The sequence below is a fragment of the Heptranchias perlo genome, unplaced genomic scaffold (genome assembly GCF_035084215.1).
Source record: "Heptranchias perlo isolate sHepPer1 unplaced genomic scaffold, sHepPer1.hap1 HAP1_SCAFFOLD_49, whole genome shotgun sequence".
NCBI classification, from domain to species: domain Eukaryota; kingdom Metazoa; phylum Chordata; class Chondrichthyes; order Hexanchiformes; family Hexanchidae; genus Heptranchias; species Heptranchias perlo.
The window spans coordinates 2,563,034-2,574,698 of NW_027139505.1; the positions used below are offsets into that span (position 1 = coordinate 2,563,034).

Below are 11,665 nucleotides of genomic sequence, written 5' to 3' on the forward strand. Positions count from 1 at the left end.
AAAGGTGTCGATACAGCATCTTCAGCGAGACTGAGGAGGATGTGGAGCCATATTTCGAGACAATTGTGGAGAAGGATTTGGCTCTGAATTTAATAGCCGAGGTGGATTAATCACTGAGCTAAGAGATAACGCACCCAGGCTGTGAAAAGGAAGTGAGAGAGCAGATCGGAGGTACTCGGACCACAATTTGTCAAACTCACAATTTTTGAGAACACAATTGTTAATGAAAATATCCAGCTGGACTGAAAGAGACCAAGTAATGTCTGTGTTAAAACAGGGAGAATGTGGCAATCAGATAACTAGAGACCAATTAGACAACGTCATTTGTGGGCAAACTTCTCGAATCTGCAATTTCACGCCGAATCATTTAAGATTCAGTCATGGCTGGAACGGATTAACTGTAGACATTTGACATTGTCGTTGACAAATATGATACAGCCTTTTTGAGACCTGACTATATAGATCAATGGATTGTAAAACATGCGGTATATATGGGTTTTCAAAAGGTATTTGATAACGTGGCTCACAGGAGGCGGCACCAGTTTGGTGCAAGAGGAAATGTAACCGCCCGGATAGAAGGTCGATAATGTGATTAGTTTTCTCCATTGTTGTTCACAGAACGAACACTGCGATCACTGAGGTCTTGACAAAGTGTGACGGTTACCAACTGTTCCAGTTGAGGAAATTCTACCGGGACAGACCAGAACAGGCAGGTGAAGAAGGGATGGACGGAGTCAGCACATTGTCAACACTCGAAAGGCATTTCACTGGACAAGAACATCGGGTAAGTGGGAGGGGAACGGGATGAGTTTGGATTATTTAAACATCACAGAACTGACAGGATATTAGAACTTAGAATCATAGAAGGTAACAGAACAGAAACAGGCCAAACGGTAAAGAAATGGATCAAACTGCAATTATAGTGAATCTGAAACAATGAAAGGCAGTGGTGAAAATGCCCAGCGGATCCGTCAGTATCTGCACAAAGGACAGGGTAATGGTTCGGATACAACTCTTGAGTGGACCGAAAAGAAAGTGAAACTCTTTTAGTGGAACTGGTAAAAGGGCAGATCGGAGGCGACAACCAGGAGTCTGATGGAATTTCATGATTTGACTGAACTGGAATGTAGTTCAGGAAATTAAGGATCTGAGAGGTGAAAAAATACCCTGCGGAGTAAATGAGAGACATTTCAAGAACAAAAATGTTGAAATGGTTCAAATGTCTAAGACCCGAACAGGGAAACTAATCAAACAAACTGTGGAGAGCGCGAAACAAAGGCCGTGGAGGGTTTTGTTCTTCCCCATTCATCACCGTGGTTTAATTCTGCCTTCAGCGGACTCACAATCCGGGCAGTAGAACTTGCGGTGGAGCGTCACTCCCCGGGAGAGCACTTTAGCAAATTGCATTCCATCAGTCCATAATATTCTGTCAATTACTTTTAATGGAATCGAGGTAAATAGAAGTGAAAATGTGTCAGGGTTGTAATGGACGGACGATCTGACACCACCTGCTGAAGGTGGAAATCTAGGCAACCGAGTCACAGAGTCGTGGTAAAGAGGAGCAGGAGGAGGCCATTCGGCCCTTCGAGCCAACTCTGCATTCAATAGGATCATGGCTTGTCCTCCATCTCAATACCATATGCCCGCTTGTCTAAATTTTTACAGTCCGCTTTTATGTTCCATGCAAGTTCACTCTCATAATCTATTTTCCCTCACAATCAATGTGTCTATGCGCAATATAGCGCTGATATTACTGACTGTATCTGTGCGCAATATAGCGCTGATATTACTGACGGTATCTGTGTTGCTTGTGGAGCTGATATTACTGACAGTGTCTGTGCTCAATACAGCGCTGATATTACTGACAGTGCTTGTCCTGATTATGGAGCTGATGTTACTGACAGTATCTATACTGATTATGGAGCTGATATTATCGACAGTATCTATGCTGATTCTATACAGCTTAATGACGACAGTATTTGTGAGAATTATAGGGTTCTTACACTGATGGCGACTGTTCTGATTATATAGCTGGTATTACTGACAGAATCTGTGCTTAATATAGGGCTGATATTACTGACACTACCTCTGCTCAATATAACCCTGTTATTACTGACAGTATCCCTGCTCAATATAGGGCTCATAATTCTGGCACTATCTGTGTCGATGAAAGAGCTGGTGTAATGAAAATATTCATTCAATTACATAGAATTGTACAGTTCAGGAACAGCTCATTTGCGCAACAGGTCTTTGCCTGGATTTATGCTCCACACGAGCGTTCTCCCACACTACTTCATCGCACCCTATCAACTTATATTTCTATTGCTAGCCCCCTCATGTATTTATCTACCTTCCCCTTCAATGCATCTGCACTTTTCGCCTCAACCATTCCACGTGGTAACGAGTTGCAGATTCTCACCACTCTCTGAGTAAGATGTCTCTCCTGAATCCCATCTTGGTTTCATCAGTCAGTATTTGAAATTCATGGCCTCTAGTTTTGCACTGCCGTCAAGGTGAAACATGCTCTCTAGTTTTACCCTAAGGAACCCCTTCCGAATATGAAAAATAACATCCATCAGATCATCTATCAGTCTTCTCCTTAATAGAGAAAAGAGCCACAGCCTGTTCCGTCTCTCCTGATATTGTTAAATAAATAATGCATTAAACAAGTGACGACAGGAATGAAAGGAAAGCAATGCCGGACAGGAACAATCCAGGCCAGAATCATCTGCCTTCGGACCGGATTAATGCATGCAATCTCGGCACAATATAGAGCACGGTAGGGAGGGAACTTAAAAATGCAGTAATAAAATGCCAGGAGCCGGCAGGCTGTATTTGTGCACTGCTGCGGCTGAAGCAGATCAGTTAGAAGGACTGCACAGTCAAACTCACATATTAATCAAAACAACCTTCCGTACAAGTGTTGCCTTGTCCTGCCAGGTGGGTGCGGGAGAACTGCTGTGACTCGCCCGGCAGATGCGGAGACTCCGAAACGGCGCCAGAGAGTGCGATGTCCTGACCTGTCTCACTGTTTATCCACTGAACAAGATTATTCTGATAAAGTGGGTTTTCAGGGGCGAGGTGGGAGGTGTTGGTGGTCAATTGCTATCCAGAATCCTGGACACATCAGGTTAGCATCCCGGCAGGTACAAAAATCATCAAATTCAGGAACTTAGTATTTAAAATCTCGAGATACAGAATCTCTTGGACTGAACTTTTAACCATCCACGAAATAAAATCGGAGATTGGCTTCAGGGTTTCAATGTTTAATTCTGACTGGACACAGATTGGAACAGCAGGTGTGTTTCCGAAACTATATTTAAGAAAGTTTACCTTCGATTATCTCGCACCGATTATCTGATCTTTACTCCCCTGGAATTCTGCGAAGTTCACCACACGGACTGCAGCGGATCAAGAAGGCGGCTCACCACTACCTTCTCAAGGGCAATTCGAGATGGGCAATAAATGCCGGCCCTGCCAGCGATGCCCACATCCCATGAACGAATAAGAAAAATAAAGAACAGATGGAGCTCAGCCTTAAATAAAACCAGCCAGTCACAGCCCATTTGGTTCGGGTACAGTGCAGACACATCCAACCGAGGAGAAAGGAAAGCCACCCAAAGCTAGAGTTCCCTGGATGACTAAAGGGATAGAGGTTAAAATGAAACAGGAAACGGAGGCTTGTAACGAATGTAAGGTTCATAATACAGTTGAGAACCAGGCTGAATACAGAAAGAACAGAGGAGATCTAAAGAAAAGGGAATAAGAGGGGCGAAAGGAGAGATTCAATAATAACTTTCAAAGGGGAATTGGATAAAAACTTGAAGGGAAAAATTTACAGGGCTATGGGGAAAGAGCAGGGGAAAGGGACTAATTGAATCGCTCTTTCAAAGTGCCAGCACAGGCATCAAGGGCAGAACGGACTCCTCCTTTGCTGCACTAACTGTCATACTACGATACACCCATTTAAAGGCAAAGTACAAACCATCCAGTGATGATGCCATTGTGCAGAATCTATGGTTAACCTTAACATTCACGAAATGCCGGAATTCATAATCCAGCACATATACGAACATAGGAACAATAGTAGGCCATTCAGCCCCTCGAATCTGTTCTCCCATTGAATTAGATCATGGCTGCTCTATAACTGAATTCTATTTACCTGCCCTTTATCCATTTCGCTTGATAACCTTACCTGAATAAAAAATCTGCCGCTTTCAGTCTTCAAAATTTCAGTTGACCCAAAATCCATGACGGATCGGAGGAAGGAATTCCACATTTCCAGTAAACTTTGTGCGACAAAGTGCATCATTATTTCACTCCTGAACAGCCGAGCGCCAATTTTAATATTGTGCCTCTTTGTCCTGTACTCCTCCATCAGACGAAATGCCTTCTCTGTATCTAATGAGTGTGAGGTATTATATTTTGGTTGTTAAAAAAAGGGCCACATGCTGCTTGGATAATAAGTGTCTAAATAGGGTAGAGGAGCACAGGGTTCTGGTGGTGCAGATATAGAAATCACTAGCTGTAGCGATGCAGGTTAATAAGGCCAGAAAATAGCAAATCAAGCACTGAGTATTTTCTCGAAGGACAGACTTGTGAAGCAGAGAAGTTAAGTTTAATTTGTGCAGAACCCCGGTTAGGCCACACTTGGATTATTGTGAACAGTTCTGGTCTCCATATGATAAAAATGACAGAGAGGCACTGGAGAAAGTGCAAAAAATAACTGCTCGGACGACACCAGAACTGAGAAGTTATACCTATCAGGAAAGATTGAGCAACATGGGGCTCTTTTCCCTTGCAAAAGGAAGATGGAGTAGTGGCCTGTGAGAGGTCTTTAAGATTATCTAAGGGTTTGCGAGCGTGGTCGGAGAGAAGATGAAACCAGAACGCGGGACCATAAATATAAGATAGTCACCAATAAATATAATATGGAATTCAGCAGGAATGTCTTTAACCAGAGAGTGGTTGGAATATGGAACTCACTGCCACAAGGAGTAGTTCAGGCGACTCGCATTTAAAGGAAGCTAAATAAAGTCATTGAGGCGAAAGGAATAGAGGGATATGCTGATAGGGGTAAATGAAGGGAGGAGGTTCGTGTGGATCATAGACCTTTTCTGCCGAATGAACTGTTTCTGTGCTGCACGTTCTATATTGTTCTATGAAATTGCATATGGATTTCTTTTATCATTAAGGAAATTTCAATCAATGCACTCTGACTCCATGAAAACCCAGCATTGACCCACATTGTCCATTTAACAATGTATTTAATGAAATGATTCGTTCGTTGAAGGTTTTTGTTAGAATGAATAAAACTCCGCTTCAATCAGCGATAGATTGAAACAAGCAGTGGAGGGAGAGTTCACATGAAGATAAATGTTGGGGATTGTTTGTTTCCTCCGCTTCAGGCTGTGTCTCCGGCCCGAATGAATCCTCAATCCTGGTCAAAAAACAAGGGGGAAATAGAGAGAAAAGGGGAAATATCACAATCTATCCCTGGGATTGATCACAACAATCAGTCTCTTTGAATTATCACCACAATCTATCCCAGGGATGGATCACAACAATGAACCCCTCGGAATTATCACCACAATCTGTCCCTGGGATTGATCACAACAATCCGCCCCTCCGAATTATCACCACAATCTGTCCCTGGGATTGATCACAACAATCCGCCCCTCCGAATTATCACCACAATCTGTCCCTGGGATTGATCACAACAATCCGCCCCTCGGAATTATCACCACAATCTGTCCCTGGGATTGATCACAACAATCCGGCCCTCGGAATTATCACCACAATCTGTCCCTGGGATTGATCACAACAATCCGGCCCTCGGAAATATAACCACAATCTGTCTCTGGAATTGATCACAACAATCTGTCCCTCCGAATTATAACCACAATCCGTCCCTGGGATTGATCACAACAATCCGCCCCTCGGAATTATCACCACAATCTGTCCCTGGGATTGAACAAAACAATCCATCCCTGGGAATTATCACCACAATCTGTCCCTGGAATTGATCACAGCAATCCTTCCACCTGATTTATCACCATAATCTGTCCCTGGGATTGAAAACAACAATCCGTTTCTCTGAATTATCACCACAATCTGTCCCTGGGATTGATCACAACAATCTGTCCCGCGGAATTATCACCACAAACTGTCCCTGGGATTGATCACAACAATCCGTCCCTCGGAATTATCATCACAATCTGTCCCTTGGATTGATCACAACATTCCGCCAATCGCAATTATCATCACAATCTGTCCTTTGGATTGATCACTGCAATCCCTCCCCCTGATTTATCACCGCAATCTGTCCCAGAGATTGATAATGACAATCCGCCCCTCGCAATTATCACCACAATCTGTCCCTGGGATTGATCACAACAATCCGCCCCTCGGAATTATCACCACAATCTGTCGCTGGGATTGATCACAACAATCCGCCCCTCGGAATTATCACCACAATCTGTCGCTTTGATTGATCACAACAATCCGCCCCTCGGAATTATCACCACAATCTGTCCCTGGGATTGATCACAACAATCCGCCCCTCGGAATTATCACCACAATCTGTCCCTGGGATTGATCACAACAATCCGCCCCTCGGAATTATCACCACAATCTGTCCCTGGGATTGATCACAACAATCCGCCCCTCGGAATTATCACCACAATCTGTCCCTGGGATTGATCACAACAATCCGTCCCTCGGAATTATCACCACAATCTGTCATCAAACACTTTCTCTCTTCTGAAACTTCCAACCCGGGGAGGGTCTAATCATTACCGTCTGTGAACCCCATCAAAATGAGGGAAATCCAATCGTTATACGAGCATTGTTCCTTTTTCGGATTTAACAATGTAACTGGTGTAACTGCTGAATTTTTACTGTGATAATTATAACTCTTGAAACGCAGTGCTCATTCCCCCAGTGATTGAGGTGATAGTTTAATTCGGCGGTTAAATGGTTAATGTCCTCACTTCCAGAAACAGCCTCTCCTCAGCTCACTGACGAAACACTGGCTCTTGTCCCAGGGTTGAAGCGCAAACATTAGAAAATCGATGGGTCTTCAGTAAACAATGACCCTGATACAAATATAACAATTTATTTCTGAAAAAGTATCTGTTTTACTGAACTTCCCTGGAACAAGAAGAGAAAAAGTAAAATTTATAGCTGACTTTGTTCACAATTCACTTTGCAGCGAATTGTCAACCCGGTTCGAATTGATTCAACCAGAAAGGCCGCTCCCTGTTCTGAAACAAATGAGGAATGTTTGTGTTGAAATCCATCCTGATGTCTGGCAGCAGCTTTCACGGAGGGCGGAGCTCTGAATCTCACATAACAAGGATCATATCAAATTCCCAAGTTGTGAACTGCTAAAATGAAGCCAAGAACGTGTACTCGATTGATTACAATGAAATGACAAGGATATAATTTGTAAAATCTACACGGACATTGAGGGATGAAAAATCCTTGCGGTATCAAGGTAAGGTTAATACAGTGTCAATTTGTTTTTTAATTATTTTTTTCTGCCCCTTCCTCTTTTCGAAAGCCGATTTCCCGCGGTCAGACATGTTCCCCTGGCGTGCGGAACTCTCGATTCCTCGCGGATGGAACAATTCACGAATTGTTCGCTCAGACACTGACTGAAGGCCGGCTATTTTACACCGGTAATTGCAGGCTTTATCCCTTCATACCCCACCAATCTCCCCACAGACACATTTTAAAGAGGTGACAGGACAGAAAGCAGAAACACGAGCTCCGGAGATTTACACCATCCGAGTCCAGCGCTGCCGACTCCACATGTTAAAATTTGATATTCACTAAACAGGGGTGGGAAACTCTCCGTTCTCACTCCATATGCATTTAATTTTAACTGTAACACTGGCTCTTTTTACTCACTGAACTGTTTTGTGCCAGGTACAATTTATTGAACTGATCAAAGACTGATCGAACACACAGTTCAGCTCAGGAAAGGGTTAACACATTCGCAATGGCCGATTATTGCTCTCTGCCGGGCTTCTGGAAAATCAGCCTGTGGTTACCCGAGGCCGGACTGAACGGGATCCAATCACAGGATAGGAGCAAAGGAGGAGATAAAACTTGTTCCTGATTAATTTCTCATTAATTCGTTTAATGCGAATTAGATGGGAGAATGGAGCAGGGACTTCTGTTTTTTTCTAAAATATGTTATTGAGGATGTTATTTGTTAAACTGGCTCAACTGAAGAAAGAGACGCCGCTCCCTTCAGACAGAAACACACTTCAGGAATGTTTTAAAGGGAAACCAGTTCAGGGCTGAAACCATCTTTCACACAGATCGGTGTTTCCTGATCGTTAATCGTGGTAATTTGAGATGTTGCTTTTAATATCAACAGTGAGGAGGGTCCGATCACAAAACTTTATATAAAAAGTAACAACCCAATTTACCAACTGTCGGTAGCCCCATCACTAATCTTTATGTGAAAAGTAACGACTGAAATTACCAACAGTTGTGAGGGTCCATCAATTATCTATACATAAAAAGTAACAACTCAATTTACCAACAGGTAGGAGGGCCCCATCACTTGTCTTTAATGAAAAAGCAAATGCTGAAATTGCCAACACTAATTTTGATATAAAAAATAACTACTGCATTTACCAACAGGTAGACGGTCCATCATTGATCTTTTTATAGAAAGTAAACACTGAAATTACCAACAATTAGGAAGGTCCATCACTAATCTTTATATAAAAAGTAACGACTGAAATTACCAACATGGACGAGGGTCCAACGATAAACTTTATACAAAAAGTAACCACTAAGAATACCAACAGTTGGGGGTGTCCATCACTAATTTTTGAATGAAAGTAACAACTGCAATTACCAATAGGAAGGAGGGTCCATTACTCATCTTTATATAAAAAAAGTAACGACTGAAATAACAAATATGGAGGAGGGTCCAGCAATAAACTTTATATAAAAAGTAACCACTAAGATTACCAACAGGTAGGCGTGTCCATCACTAATTTTTGTATGAAATTAACAACTGGAAATAACAATACGAAGGAGGCTCCATCACTAATCTTTATATAAAAAGTCACTGCTGAAAATGCCAACAGGTCAGAGCATCCATCACTTATCTTTTTATAAAAAGAAACTACTGAAATTACCAACAGGGAGGAGGGCCCATCATTCATTTTCATATGGAAAGTAACCACTGAAATTATCAAAAGGTAGGAGGGTCCAACACTAACTTTTATTTCAAAGGTTGCTATTGAAATTACCAACAAGGAGGAGGGTCCATCCCTAATCTTTATATATAAAGTAACAAGTCAAATTACCAACAGGTAGTAGGATCCATCACTATTCTTTATATAACAAGTAACTCCTGAAATTGCCAACATATAGTGGGGTCCATCACCAATCTTTATGTCAATGTAACGACTGAAATTAACAACAGGGAGAAGGGTCCAACAGCAATCTTTATATAAAACGTTACTACTGAAATTACCAAAAGGTAGGTGCATCAATTACTAATCTTTGTATAAAAAGTAAGAAGTAAAATTACCAACAGGGAGGGGGGTCCATCACTAATCTTTATATGAAAATTAACTGCTCAATTGCCAACACGGAGCAGGGTCCATCACTAATCTTTGCATAAAATGTAACTACTGACCTTACAAAAGAGGAGAAAGGCCCATCACTAATCTTTATATAAATAGGAACTACCGAATTACCAAGAGGTAGAAGAGTCCATTAATAATCTTTATATAATGAGTAAAAACTCAATTTACCAACCGGGAGGAGGGCCAATCAGTAATCTTTTCTAAAAAGTAACCACTAAAATCACCAACAGGGAGGAGGGTCCATCACGAATCTTTAAATAAAAAGTAAGCATTGAAATTACCAGCAGGCAGAAGGGTCCATCAGTAATCTTTATATAAAAAGTAACTACTGAAATTACCACCAGGTTTTGGGTGCATCACTTATTTTTATATAAAAATCAAACGACTCAAACTACCAACAAGGAGGAGGGTCCATCACTATTCTTTTTATAAAAAGTAACTACACAAATTACAAACAGCTGGGAGTGACCATCACTAATCTCTATATAAAAAGCATCGACTGAAATTACCAACAGGTCGAATTGTCCATCATTAATCTTTCCATAAAAAGTAACTATTGAAATTACCAAAAGTTAGGATAGTCCATCACTAATTTGACAAAAAGAGTAACTGCACAATTTAATCTTGTTATCACACTAATGTAAGCGAATAACTTCAACTACAGTTTGAAGAAATTGCTGACTGAGATTAATCGCTTTTACATTTCCACAGTGTGGAAAGGATAGTATCGTGACTGATAGTTTGATTAGTCGCTCTTGCCTGTGCGCACACACAGAGAGAGGCACACGCACAAGTGGAGAATTATGATTGTAAAACAGCCGTCGAATCGACAACTTATATATGTGTGGTTTGTTTCTGAGATTGTAAGACCCCTACAAACAGTCCAACAATTCCTCACCTCCTACAGTGCTCATTTATCAGGTCCTGATACCATGAGAGATATGGTAAATATGTGCAAATGGAACCACCAACCAAACCACATCTCCATGAACATACGGACAATGTCAGTACCCATCGAGAGCAGAGAAATCGTACCCAGCTCCATTTGGGTGTGTAGATAGATATCAGGTTCATAAAATAATAGAAATTAATATCAAAACTCAACAAATCAAAAATATTAAAAACAAATCTGTGAATAAAATAATCCAATAGCGCCAGACTGGGTAAAACTGAGTGAAGAATAATTTAATTCATCACCTCGCTCCATATTGCCCTCCAGAACATTCACTTCCTCAGGAATAAGTCTGGTGCAGAATCTCGGCCGTCGAGAACTGGGTTGTCGAGAACAGCGGGACTCATTGGGTTTCACTGGGCAGCTGTCTGCGCCGCACCTGATGTGGCGAGTTGATCGTAACAGTTGGAAAATGCTCGATCCTAGAGCTAACAGCTGTTGAACTAATGGGGAAGGAGGGACTTGATATCACTTTTAATAAGGCAACGTTCCTCCCTCTCATTTTAATATTTCAGTCTAACCCTCCAATGAAAATACTTATTACAGAGCATCACAATCTTGGAACGCCAGTCACCACCATGGCTGAAGGTCCAAACAGGGGAGAAGATCCAACACCTTCAACAAGAATGAGAATAGACACCGGTAGGTTCAGAACAATCTTTAAAATATCAATTGTGTCCTGATAAACGGTCCAGATCATGAACAAGATCGTGTTGCTCAAACAGGAAGAAGATACCGTGCATAAAGTGTGTAGTTAAACGAAAGTGAGTGACCATCTAACGGGCTGGTACAGTCACAGTTGGAGGGATCTCATGACTGGAACTGTCCAACAGACACCTGGTGTTATGGACTGTAAGGCGTATAGAAACAGTCACTCAGATTGGTCTTCCTGACAAACAGTGTAAAACCAGGGAGCAGTGGGAGGCAGCTCGAGTGGGAGAGAGGTGAGGGGCAGATGGGGCACAGGAATAGGAGAGCGAGAGTGGTGCGAGATTCTATAGTCAGGTGAATAGACAGACTCTTCTGCAGCCGTGAGCAGGTCCAAATGATACGTTGCCGCCCTGGTGCCAGAGGGAAGAACTTCCTGGAACAG

General features: G+C 42.0%; 1 long non-coding RNA gene across 1 annotated transcript; it reads left to right on the forward strand.

The window, feature by feature from the left end:
- The first annotated feature begins 628 nt into the window (after positions 1-628).
- On the forward strand, positions 629-11,205 carry LOC137313853 (uncharacterized). The gene is made up of 3 exons (XR_010961086.1): positions 629-784; positions 7,214-7,498; positions 11,119-11,205. It is a non-coding gene; the product is annotated as an uncharacterized lncRNA (long non-coding RNA).
- The last annotated feature ends 460 nt before the right edge of the window (positions 11,206-11,665 follow it).